Source organism: Lonchura striata, chromosome 2 (genome assembly GCF_050655825.1).
Source record: "Lonchura striata isolate lonStrDom1 chromosome 2, ASM5065582v1, whole genome shotgun sequence".
NCBI lineage: Eukaryota > Metazoa > Chordata > Aves > Passeriformes > Estrildidae > Lonchura > Lonchura striata.
In genome coordinates, this window is record NC_140704.1 from 151,611,970 (window position 1) to 151,625,957 (window position 13,988).

Sequence of the window (13,988 nt, forward strand, 5' to 3'; positions counted from 1 at the left end):
ATGACTTGTCCCTGCAGCTCATTCCACCAGCAGAACATATCCCTCATCCACAGCAGCTGAGGGAGCCACGGAGTGCTGCTGGCAGGAGAACCGCTCTGCTGGGCAAGGAACTTGTTAACCATCCCCAGGAGAGCAGCTGTGGATGGAGAAGGCTGAAATGCTGCCCAGGTGACATCCTTGTGTCCAGTCACCAGAGGCTCCAAGCTGTGAAATCCTGATCACTTCACGGGGCTTGTAAAGCTCCCTTGCTAAAAATGCACAAGTGCAAGATACGGGGACAAGAAGTTCCTGCCAAATTTTCCCATCATTAGCTCAGAACCAAGGCTGCTCTTGTTATCTCTGACAACTCAAACAAACATTCACATCATGAGCAGCTCTGAAGCTGTGCACACTGGCATGCTTTTCCAGTAGAAACAAGCATCAGATTCGATCCATCTCTTTTTCCTGAATTTCCTATCAAAATGCATTTTAAAAAGCCTAAATAACACCATGAAACAAAAACACAGCCATCAAAACTACTTTGCAAGCAGAATTTGGTGTAATGAAAATAAGTCCTGCTCTTACAACATAATGCCATTTACATTTAGGATTGGATAAAGCATGAAAGTAAATCATAATAGGATTTTATTTTATTCAGACTATGGATTGGCAAATTAAAAATTGCTTTCTCTATTTTTAATTAATTGATGAATGAGGATGGCTTTTTGAAAGATTAAATGTAGAACCAGGGAAACGTTAAGTCCTCAGGTGTGTCAGAGGCCATACTCAAAAGCAAAGGTTTTTTTACATTAATCACACTATTAACTTATTCTGTGCCAAATTTAAATATTGCCAAGCTGGTGAGATAACTTCCACTCTTGGATACTCTATTCACAACCAAAGCCCTTAAAGGTAAGGAACACTTTTTATTGAAAGATTTCGATAAAATTACAAAAAAAATTGTCAACAGATCATACACTAAAAAATTAAGAACTCTGCCAAGAATGAGATGCATCTTACCTAATTTTAGCTATCTGAAAAGGAGACATATGATGGATGCAGGTTTCCTCAGTTTCCTTGTGAGTCAGCAGAGAAATTTAACAGTCATTAAGACAGCTCATCTTGAACACAGGCTGAACCCCTACCTGGAATGTCTCTTTCAGCAAAAAGAGAGCTCATACAGACAGAAATTTTACTGAAGTTGTCTAAAATATATTCTACTTACAGGGAATACTATCCATTTTGTGCAGCAAGTGAAGCAGAGGTGAAGAGGACGAAAATGTTAACAAATCCCATATAACTTATATTCACATTGCTTTATTTGCCATCAGAATTGCATAAAGGTTGCAGATTTTTAAATTCAGCTTGATTAACCAGCTATGATTTTCAAATTCTCTTCTGAAGAGCAAAGAAAGAAACAAACCTAAAATATTATTAGTTGAGCTGAGAAGGTGGTCAAGGCAGACAACCCAAGGGGAACACACAAAGAAACACATACACCTTGGCAAACCTCCAAATGAATTTGTGAGTTAAGGGAACCTCTATGATTGTTTCAGCTGAAAGACAAGCAAATATATTATTATTACCATCACTATTACAACTACTAGTAGTGTTACTACTGTTAGTACTAATATGAGTACTATTATTACTGTTATTTTGTTTACTTTGTGTGCCTGGAAGCCCTTTGCATGGATTATGTTCCCTTGACTATAGGAAAGGAACTGGGATTGTGAGTGAGACAGCATGGAAGTTTGGGGTTTTTTTTTTTTTAGCCTTGAATTATAATATAATGTAAAAAATAAGCAATGCTGTGATAATTTCTGCAACACCTGACCAGGACATTTCACCTGGCAGTGTTTATTCACTAACACTGAGCAGTAAAAACTGTTCCATGAGATCTTTCCCCAAAGAGTTAAATGTGTCACACAGCAATTCTGTGCTGGAGTTACAGCAGAAATAGTCTATTTGGTTTTCCCATCACCAAGGAAGCACCATATTTTCAGTAGCATATGGAAAATGAGATGCCACATGTAACTTCCCAGTCTTCTCTACAAGTGAATGAGAAAGAACAGACCTGCCTAAATTAGCAAAGGCAAAGATGCTGTTACCTCTTGCACCATGCCCAAGCACAGGGTGAAAGATAGGATTTTCCTGTTCTCAGCTGCTTTGATTTAAAAGATGGCTTTTTGTATAGCAGGGCAGGTGTGGTTTCCCAAATGGCTCATAAACTGCTTAATCAGTAATGCCATAAACATGACATGTAATAAGATGCTCTTTGATCTTCAGCCTCTTACTTCATTAGAGCTTCTAAAACAATATGTGGCCACTGAAACCCTCTAACATGATTACATCTCCTGAAAGCCAGCAGACCCTAGTCCATATTAAAATTAAAATAGTCAGCTGAAAGAGAAGCTCAGATTTGTAACAGCATACTTGGCTTGAAAAGTAATTTCTTATGCACTGCTCTGCTGATCAAATCAGCCGAATGTCTCACTGCTTGAGAGTTATAACCCCCTTACAGGAAGCAGCCTGTTTTCCAGAATCAGAAAGCACACCCAGATATTTCTGTTGCAGGGAGAAGATGGCAAAACTTGGCAATGGACAATTTATACATCATCTAACTGCAACATGCAGCCATATTCTCTTTTACAGGACAAACGTCCACAGTGCACCCAGCACCTTTAAAGCATGGCCAAAGGATGACCCAAAGCTCTGTGCTCATTCTGTGATCCTACAATGTTTGTTTCAAGATTTTTATCTGAAGATCCAATTAAAGGCGCCATGATTAGTTGCTCTGAATATGGGCTGTATTTCTGCCTGGCTCCATTAGGAATTTTATATGGGCAGCATGGTGGAAGTTGTTGTGCATGTTGAGATATTCCTGACTCTCTTGTCTTCAGGGCAAAAAACCCACCAAAAAAAAAAATCAGAAAAAGAGAGCAAAAATGGAATTTTTAAGAGCCAGCAAACACAGCAGTGAGCACATTTGGAAAGGCTTCTCAAAGCAGGACAGAGTCATTGACTTCTTGTTTTGCCCAAAACAGCTTTCTGAAAAAAGTCTCTTGCTCTGTGTTCCCGAGGATCCCAAGATAACACCCACAGGGGGAACAACTGAGCTACTTCTAATTGTGAAAGTTTTTGGTGAGACAACAACCTGGAGAGGAATGTGGAAAGTGGTTGAGAAATGGATCAGGAAAGGCACTGGGCGTCACAGCCTTGAGTGTGGTGTCTGGAATTTATTTACTACACTGGATTGCCAGCCACAAGCACTAATATCAAACAAAGCAGCTTTCGCAGGAAATGCTCCATCCTCTGCTGTTCTTGAAACTCCCAGCTGAATTATCATCCTTGTCAATGCACTGATGAAGTGTCACCAATGGCCACGATCAGGGGAGTTGTCATCACCTGCGCTTCACTGACACTTCTGGAATCTGCACAGCCTGTGATAAAATAGCTCATGCTGCTTTTACTGGAGGATGGTCAATGGCACCGAACTTTATTCAGTGTATGAATTCCTGTGAAAAACAGTAACACCTGGGAGGTGTTTTTCAGCAAATACATGAACTTGTCCAACATCTCTGCACTCTTGAAAGTTGAGTTTTCAAGATTTCCTGTGCCCACAGGGAGGAGCCTGTATGCCCTTAGTGAACCTTTTAACTACTCCAGTGTAGTCTGCAATGTTATTGCCAATGTAAGGAGCCCTCGTTTTTGTTACCTTAGTTAATTTCTGTGCTAATGTATAACCTAAAAAAAAAGAGGAAAAAATAAGCTGTCATGACATAAAATAAGGTTAGATGGTATGTTTAATGTGATAGGTCTAGTAATCAGTTATGTCAAGGTAGAGTGTAGATGAGATTTTTTTTTTTTTTTCTCCTGTAGCTAAACATTTGGCATCCTTGTCTTCCACAGTGCTCTGTGCTGAAAGCAGCTATTTCTGGACAGCCCAGATGTGATTCAATTCAGGGCTGGAGTAGAAGAGTCTGAATCCCAAAGGAAAGGCCATTTGCTTTATTCAGCATGTCTTGCTGTTATTGTTACAGTAGCCATTATCTGCTATAGTACTTTTGCTGTTCCTGACATTTCTTCCTCCACAGGAAAAGAAAACCTGACAAGAGCTGAGTGAGTACCAGATTTTAGGCACATTTTTAAGATTTCACTGAAGTGTTCATCTCAAAAGATCTTCAACCACATCTAATCTAATCCTACTTCCTTCCTGCTTGAAGGCATTTCCCCCTGTCTGATTGCCACAAGCATTTTTAAATGTCTCTCTCCAGCTTTCTTCTCAGCCCTCTTTAAGTACTGAAGGTTGTAAGGCCCTGTCCCTTCTCCTGGTTGAGCATCCCCAGACCTCTCAGCCTGTCTTCACAGCAGAGAGGTTCCAGCCCTCTGCGCATCTTTGTGGCATCCTCTGGACTTTCTCCAACAGTTCCAAATCCTCCTTATGTTTGGTACCCCAGAGCTGGATGCAGCACTCCAGATGAGGTCTCACGAGGACAGAATCGAGGAGCAAAATCCCCTCCTTAACGTCTGCCCAGAGGGCTCTGGATGCAGCCCAGGACATGACTGGCCTTTTGGGCTGCAGGAGCTCATGGCCAAGACGTGTTGAGCTTCTCATCCACCAGCACCCCCAAGTCCTTCTCCTAAAGGGCTGCAATCAATACATTCTCTGCCTGGACTTGGTCTTGAGATTGCCCTGATTCACACACAGGAACTTGTACTTGGTTAAACTTCACGAAGTTCAGCCCCACCTCTCCAGCCTCTCCAGGTCCCTCTGGATGCCATCCCTTCCTTCCAGTGTGTGTCTGCACTCACTGCTTGGTGTGCTCAGCAAACAAAGCTGAGGGTGCCTCAATCCCACTGTCAACATCACTAAAAAAATGTCAAACATTGTCAGCCCCAATGCCAACCCCAAGGAATGCCAGTCACCACTGGTTTCCACCTGGGCATCAAGCCATTGACCACGACAGTTTGAATGCCAACCCATCCAATTCCATCTGTCCAATCCATGTCTCTCCAACTTAGAGACACACATGCCATGCAGCACAGTGTCAAATGCATTGCACAAGAGCAGGAGCACCAGTCTTGCAGCTCATGCTGCTTAGACCTGTGACATTGCAAATGTTTGTAAAAATTTTTTTCAACTATCTCTGGCTGTCAGAAGAAATTACTTCCAAAGGCTTACAAAGGATAAGAGTTCTTTCTTCTTGCCCTGTTTATTTCAGTGTGTTCTACCTCTCAAGCAAAGATGGAAAAAGAAGCAGCTTATTTTTGTATGGGTAATTCACACCACATTCAGCTCTCCCAGCAGTTTGATTCATCATCATCAGTCAGTAGTGGTTCCCTGACTTACCCCCAAAACGTTAAGGACTGCACCTCTGGAGGAACAAACCAGAGATTTATTGGCTGCCCACAAGCCCTGCATGAAGCACTGCAGTGGTGACTAAATGGGTTGAACCACTCACTTAAAAAATTAGTTAGCTAAATTTTACAAGAATCTTGCAAGGGAATTTTGGAACTATAAAACTTTCCAGAGTCTATATATTAAGGGTCTCAAGAGTGCTTTAAAGAGATTCTTGCTATAAACCTTTTTTTTCCACTGATGTTACAGCTGGGATTCAAGCAGCACTTCATGCTGACCCAACTTTCTCCTCACCAGATCCCCATATTCCAGTAGGGAGAGCAGCTAAAAGCTTAAGCTAATGAACAGATCTTACCCCAGCATGAAAGAGGCATCTTCCAGCAAACCTAGTACCTTCCAGGTCATACTCAATAAGGTGGCTTAGAGCACATTTTAGATGGTCTCAGTTTTATAAAATTTATATACCAGATTTAACCCTGGTACATGATGCCACCACTCAGACTGTTGGTTTACTGCTCCTGGTTTGCTTACTCTCCTTCACAGCACTGGAAGACACAATTTCTACTTTTCCTTGGCCCCAGGAAAGGAGCAAGACACAAGAGTCCCATGCAGACCACAAAAAGGAGTTTGATGTCAGCTCGGCACCAATCCATATTTGGGATTATGAGGAGCAGAAACGTTACTTGAGGTATACAATGGAGCTATACTTCAAAAAAGAGCAATCTTCCAGAGGCAGTGAGGCAGGTGAACAAGTAGTAACTGAACTGAAATATGGGGCCACTCTTTTGAAAACATCAGTCTAAAGTTTCAGCCAAAACCGAGGGGAAAAATACAGCACTTGGTATCTTTACACAAGAAAGAAAAGATAACACTTCAGGAAAGGAAAAATTAATATAAACCAGTAAGAAAACTATGCCAAAGATAGGAGAGCGAATTAAAAAAAAAAGAAGCAAGTAAGTGAATACACAATCCTAGCCACCCCACCTGGTGTAAAGGCTGTTGTAATCTAACCCCCAGCATGCTGTAAAAACAGGAAATAAATTCATGTATACAGCAGCTGCCTCTGAGGCAGCACCTTTCAACATCTGATCCCATGTTAATAACACATCACTTTATGTGGTGCATTGTTCTGTTTATCTACATCTGTCCCCTGCTTCTCTCTTACCCTTCTGCCTCTTCAGTTTTCAAACAGTTGCAAGTGGCATATTGAACAACACTGAAAGCTGGTTTTGACATGAACTCTTTGGCTCATTGCTGAAGGCTTTTCTTGTGTTGAAGTCATCTCCATTTTCTCAGTAATGGATGCTCGGCTTGGTGCCACAGGCCCTCTTTCAGCTCCTTCCTGCTCCAGTGATTTACAAGATTAAACAGGGGTTCATTACTCCTTTGATGTCCTTTGTGTGCCAGATAGGCTTGTACCAGCTGAATTACCTGAGACTATTTGAATTAGGTTCTGGTTTTAATTAGTTCTCTATTTTGAAAGCCTCTTTTGAGTTCCTCAGGTGTCAAGGTGCTCTGTGTTCCTCCAGAAAACCATGAAATGGCACATGTGGAAAATCATCCCTTGGGATAGCGGTGGGGAAGGGAGGACCTCAGTACAAGCAATTATTTTTTATTTTTAGTATTACTTTTAAGGTAAAAAAATATATTTAGGGAAAAACATCTTACTAAGACCTGCAAGATTTTCCCTGTAATGCTGCCTGGGCTGTAAGAAAACTTGACCAATAAGCTGTTCATGAAAATAAAAATATTCCCATTAATTTTAGATGTGGTGAACAAGGCATAGCATGAAAGCAGGCAAGGGACTACTCTTTAGGAGACTGGCAAGGTTGCTTATGCCAGGTGACCAGTACAAAACAGATTAGACCTACCCCAAAACCTGTGCACTGTTGTCATTGGAGAGAATTCTCATCAGACAGATTAATTTAACTCCAAGAATTAGGAATATTTTGTTCAGATTCTATATATGCCTTCTTCCCTTTATGTGTCCACAACAACCTGAAAGCTTGCACTGATAAAAAATCCATGGGATGGTTTCTGAAGGAGAATTAATCTAAAATATTTGGACTGAAAAATATCTAAAAGTATATCACAGTTAGACAACCTATTAGTCTTTTTATAGCCAAAGGATTAGTTGCTTCTTGGGCTATGAACAGTCAAAATTGAATTTATTTCCTTTTCATCAATCTCAAATGCACTGGAATAAGAAAACTGCCTAGATTGTTTAACTTCTGGGAGAAAGCAAATACTACCAGTCAAAGAATAATTTTCATGCCCATGATTAACTCTTGCTAAACCTTCTTTGTGAATGCAGATGTCAGAATTTGTCACTGCTGGGACTCAGACCAGAGAAAGGTTTTCACAGGGACTGTTCTGCTGTTACCAGTTTACCTTCTGCAGAAGCACATTTTAAAGTAAATTCAGTTTTCCTTTTCCATATTTCCTAAAATTTTTGAGAAGCTCAGCCAGACTACATACTCCAGACCTGATATTGCCAGATCATTCACAGTGTCAGGAATCCACTGAGATCCATGGCTTTATGTAACAGCTACTAAGAAAAAGGATTAATTTAAAACATGTTTTTTTCTAATTGAAAGATCTCACCCCAGCTCTCTTGGTGTCACCCTGGTTGTGCATACTTTAGAGGATGCCTCAGTATTTCCAGGCTCCTAATCCCAATGCACACTTTGGTGACTCCCCACTCCCTGTTGGGGTGACTGTGCATTTTTTCACTCACCAATTCTTCAGTTTCCTGTAGAAGGGAAATTCCTTGGCACACAAACCCTAGAGAAGCCAAGGTTCCCATGTTGGATAACAGGTGGGTCTGGACACTGGGCATGCACAGTTTTCAGCCAGCACACAGGACTGTAGTGGCTATGCTTAGAACCACAAATGATTTATTGGTAATTATTGTCCTGCTTGACCTGTTGCAGTTTTTTAGAGTTACTGGATATTAAAATGCCTTTGAACACAAGTGAACCACTTGTCAACCTCTGAAAAACTTCAAAGACCTTTTAAATGCAGTGTTCTAGGCTACAGTGTTGAGATTAACTATTGCATAGTAGAATGGTAGAATCACAGGATTATTAAGGTTGAGAAGATCTCTAATATTGAGTCCAACCATTAACCTAACACTGCCAGGTTCATCACTGAGCCATGTCCCCATGTGCCACATCTGCATGCCTTTAGAATCCTTCCAGGGGTGATGATTTCACCAGTTCCCTGGTCAGCCTGTTCCAATGCTTGATCCTCTTATCAGTGAAGATATTTTCCCTAATATCAAATCAAAACTTCCCCTGGCACAGCTTGAGGCCATTTCCTCTGGGCACTTGTTACCTGGCATGAGACACTCCTGTGACTAGTTACAGGTCAGCTGTTCCTTTCCCTATTTGCTTCTCAGGAGTTACATCCAATATTGCCAGATGTCTGCAGGTCAGGAACTCGGTTTCAAATTCAGCTCAGACCAGTTTCACATTTTCTGGGGGACTCCCTAGAGAAAGTGTGGAGGGAGGAGGAAATAAGAAGCCCTGAGCCCCCTCCCATTAGCACCTCCCAGTGATGGGTCACTGAAAAGCACGAGAGCACAGTGACTGTGCCACAGCACAGCAAAGCTTCATCCTTGTGCCCCATCTCTCACAAATGTCTCACGCAGCTGCTTCCAGTCCTGCCTGTGTGTGCATAACCCCGAGGATGGAGAGGAGAGTGGCAGTGTCTGCACCAAGAGCAGCACTGCACACGGGCAGTCTCTGCTGCTGACCACTCTGTCTCTGCATCCCATGTCCCAAAGCAGTGATCCCTCACAAATCCCTGCAGCTCTTCATGGACTATTCGCTGGCACCTTGGGGGCTGACCAAGGAGACTGCCAAGTGCAAAGGGAAGGCACAATGCCTGTCACACAGGCACCACAAATACACTTCTTTCCCCAGGAGGACATTGGTCGAATGTGCTCATCCTGCAGGTCCAGCAGCCTGGACACTCCAGTTTTCTCATACATGCTTTAGTGGACAGATATAAATAGTCCCAGGGATATTGTAATTAGCTAGAGAGTCACTGGCATCTCTGGAATGTGAACCCTATGCTGCAAACCACAGGAACTGGAGACACACTGACAGCTAAACACAGCCACTGCAGTCTGTAATTGTAGGGGACTAGTTTTACAACCAGTGCCTTCCTCAGAAAATGCCTAAACACCCTTTACAGAGTCACAGAAAAACACACAGGTCATAAAAGTTTTGGAACTTTGGTCATTTTCACATGGAGGTTTTGGAGACAGGGAAGAGAGTTGCAGGCTGAGGTCAGTCTGTGGTACAACCCATAATGCAATTTCTGCTGCTGTTCACACACACAGCCTGTGTGGTTACTTAGGAGTTAAAGTCAGGGCTTTCATGTTCTCCCTTGCCCCATTAACACCATCCAGTGTGGGATGTTTGATGCCACATGCCGGCTGGAATTGTCCTTCCCCAGGGTTTATTTTTCTTAGCACTCTGTGGAAATCTCTTCAGGCCTTTCTTTACTTCCATGGCAGAGTCCCCTGAAAGCAGCAGCCAGTATCTGTCGAGGAGTATTATCTCCTCTGGTAATGTTCAGGACTAGAGCTCAGCTCATTCTTAATTCTAGGGATCATCCAGATTCCTGCAACCAAATCCCATATCCAGCAGGTCTAGTCTAAAATACAAATAATTCAAATGTGAAGTCTTAAAATCTCAAGTATAATTCATTTTAAGTAACATACATAGGTAGCTTTGATGAAATATTATGGCTCCTAAAAATACACAAAGGTCACATCTGCAGGATGCAAAATATTATCATTGTGTTTTCCTGTTTGGTCATGACCCTTTCTTAAATGCTGATGGAATGAAAATGACAATTCAGCATAATAAGAGGTACTAAATACAATAAGGGGGGGGAGGGGGTGTTATTGAGCATTTTAGGGCAGATGAGTTAAACCTTCTTTTGTCTTTATTTCTCTTCCAAAAAACCCATTTGAAACATAGTGCCCACAAGAATGCTCTAAGTATTTTGTTTAAACCATTATTAAGCATTAGCTTGAAATATCAGACTTCCTGGAAGATAAAGTGATATTCTAAGTAGATTCCTTGTTTTTTTTCAAAATTCTCTGTTTATTTCTAATGCATTCAGCAACATATTCAGTGTTATATTCTGAATTCACATGTTATGTACTGTTAAGCAGATGCTGCTTCACTTCACTGACAAAATTTTCTCAGTAGTAAAGCTGCCTATATATTCCTGCTCATGCAACCCTTCCTGAATGCTACAGCTGGAGATTTCTTATTTAAATGCTTTGAGACCAGAGGGTCAGAGAGTACAAACCTCTGCTCTGAGAGGACTCAGGACTATCCATCACCGTTCCTTTGTCTCCATTAGTACTACTTCACCTCTTGTCCCAGTGCTTCATATCTCTGACAGCTTCAAGCCTTCTTCTGATGTCTTGAATATATGTCTTAAACAGCTGATAGTCATTTCCTATGGCTGCCTTTGTCCTTCAGCTTGAGTGGTTCCCCTATCTCCCTGCTGCTGTTCTCCTGATTTATTAGCAAGAACAATATTATCTCCCCTTTCCACCTGCACACTGCAAGATTACCCAAACCCAGGATTTTAATTGCCTCTCTCTGGCTCCTGAACACACTAAGAGCTCCTCAAGGCCAAATCCATCTTTTCTGAACTAAGGAGGTCTGAGCAAACTTTTCTAGATGAGCAGCAACCAAAATCCCTGTCCAGACTCAGGAATTATTCCCTGCTCTACCTTGTCCAGTTTCAACCTTTGCATTTTCCCCAGCTTTACAGAACTGTGATGTGCAAACATTTGCTGACTAAGACCCCATCCGTTCCCACAGAAGGAGTTTATAGTTTATAATTCTGATATTGATCCATACCTACCAAAACAGGCCTTTTAAACTGACCAGGTTAGTTGGAAAAAAATCCTTGAGTTTTGGAGCCATTGATCCTGATCCATAGAGTGGAAAGTCACAGGGGAGATTAGATTTAAAACTAGACCCTGAAGGACTTCATCACTGAACACACTCTAACTCATTTTTCCCTTTTCTAGAAACTTCATTATTCTCCCTGCCAGGCAGTTTCTACCTCATTTTCATTTATTTATCTCTACCTTTTTTCACTTTAGCAGTGACTTTCAGTGCAGTACTCAACAAAAGCAGATAGATGAGATTTACTTAGTCTTGTTTGTCTAAAGAAAAGAAATAATCTGTCTTTTAAAAGGAAAACACCAGTTTAGAGCATTGGCTCTCCTCCAGATCACAATGGGGTTTTTTGATGTAGCTATTTGATTCTGCAAGGAGCCACCCTCACTCCTATTCTCAGCCTCTGACTTAACGAAATCCCACAAATCTTCCATCTCAGCCACACCACTGTTTCCCTTTATCTCACATAGTTCCTCCTTTTATAGCTAATATTATGTTTTGGCTTCTATTTTTACTTCTGCTGATACAGAGTGACTCAATTCATCCACCTAAATGCAAACAGAGAACTAAACATATCAGGTCATGATATAACTTGGATGCAGGCAGGGTAGACAAGAAAGGGCTGGAACAGGTGATGCCTTGTGGGAAACAATTGTCTGTGCCTTCTGCTACTGCATTTCACCCAATAAAAATATAAGAAAAAAAATCCTCAAAAAGATTTTTGGCACTCAGACCATCAGTTCTGAGGTCTTGTCCCTCTCTGAGAAAGGAAAAGGTGTTAAATCTAAGATTTTAAATGTCCTTTGCCCTGTCCCCAAAATGAGGTTTATTGCAACTTCTATTCTGTGAGACTGTGCTTTGTGTTCATCTATTAACAAGCTTGTGCAAGATATAGCTCTGAAATTAAATTTAATTAATTAAATGCTGTAACTAATCTGTTGTTAAGACACTGAATGCAACAGTAAACATTTACAGTGAACAGATATCCCTTAGGTCAAATAAATGACAGTCCTGAATTATCAGCCCGATCAGATGTTGCAAAAAATTAACTTCTGCTTATGGAATTACTTAGCATAGTGGGTAAAAAAAAATCACTGTGATACTGACCAAACTGGAAGAGTGCCCAGAGGATCTGTGAAGTGTCCATCTTTAGAGAAACTGAGAACTCAATTATACAAGTTCCTCAGATGTCTGATGTAATTTAAAATGGGCCAAATTTTGAAGAAGACCTTATTTTGAGTGAGAGCTTGGACTAGATGATTTCCATAGGACCCTTCCAACCTGAACTAACATACAGATCTAAGAAAGCAAAGTCATTTTTTATGTTAACATTCTGAATATTGACTTCTCTCCTAGGAGGGAAGAAGGACTTGAAGATAAAAGGAAAAAATACCTCACAAATATTACAGAAGAGCCTAAGAGTCTATATATATGTATATGTATATACACACATATGTAAATATTACTGCATATAGGCATGTACACCTAAAAACTTTGGTGCCAGATCTGAATTGGGATTCCTGTCCTGTACATTGCTCAATAAAAGAGATATTTTAGAAATCTAAAAAAAAGCATAGGGTCTACTAGTTAGCACTTGAATCAAAATTCAGATAAACATGAACTGGAAATAGGAACCACTTGTAGCTCCATTCTTCTGGAAAGAATCACATGGAAGGTGATCATCTGAGAAGAGACTCACTCCTCCTACTCATTCTGAGCAGCAGCTTCCACTGCAGACAGGTTCATTCAGAATCAGGAGGGCTGAGTTGCTCTAAAGTTTGCCCAGTCCAGAGACAGGAGGACTTTCAGGACAGGTTAATGTAAGACCCAGCAACAGACAGCAGCTCAAAATAGGTGTTTGGGGATAATCTGCCTGGGTCTAATGATCACATAAGGTGTTACCACCCAACATTATCACAGGCTCAGATGCAATCAGACTTCAGCCAAAATAAGCTGCCCACAGACAGCACAGTTGGGGCTGGTATTTTGTGCAGGCAATGAAAATCCTAATTCCGAGTGAGTAGCCAAGCTGTCAAACAGGGAGCATTTCTACTCATAATCAAGCTGCAGAAGAACCTTCAGCCTCCCACTGCAGTGACTTATGTCCTTGGGTCAGTCACAATATTCCCAATGCCACCTTGATGGGCATCTTTTCCCTGCCAACAGCTCAAGCAGTCTTGGGAGGCTAGAAAAGAGGCCATGCAAATATCTAACATTAAGTTCTTTAACTGGCTGAAAAGATATATCAGACCTCACAGAAAAACAGAGCTATCACCAGACTGTATTTCCCCTTCATCTCTCACCAGTGCTTCAGAAAATCTTTCATTTATATAAATGCACACATAAACCTTTCTCCAGTGCTAATTACCCCTGTGCTTGGATTTACACAACAATCACAGATCAAATAAATGGACATTAAAACTCACTAAATGTGCAGCGGTGAGAAAAGTGATCTCCAGGACTTATTGCACTCCACTAAGCTTCACTGGCTTTTTAATTTGATGCCATATCAAAAGAAAGTTTGTGATTAATTTGGTGTTGGCTGTCAACAGATAACTCATTTGGAGCCCCACAGTTTCTAATACACTTCTTCACCACTGAACATGTGTTGGAATAAGAAAATTCCATCCAGGAAAGGTGTAATGAATCAGAGCACCGCACAAGAAATGTACAGTTATGCTGTTTCAGTTCCCAGAGGGACAGCAGAAAAG

General features: G+C 41.2%; 1 protein-coding gene across 3 annotated transcripts in view; it reads right to left on the reverse strand.

The window, feature by feature from the left end:
- Positions 1–13,988, reverse strand: part of COL22A1 (collagen type XXII alpha 1 chain) — a 218,588-nt gene that overhangs the window by 139,672 nt on the left and 64,928 nt on the right. The window lies entirely within an intron of this gene.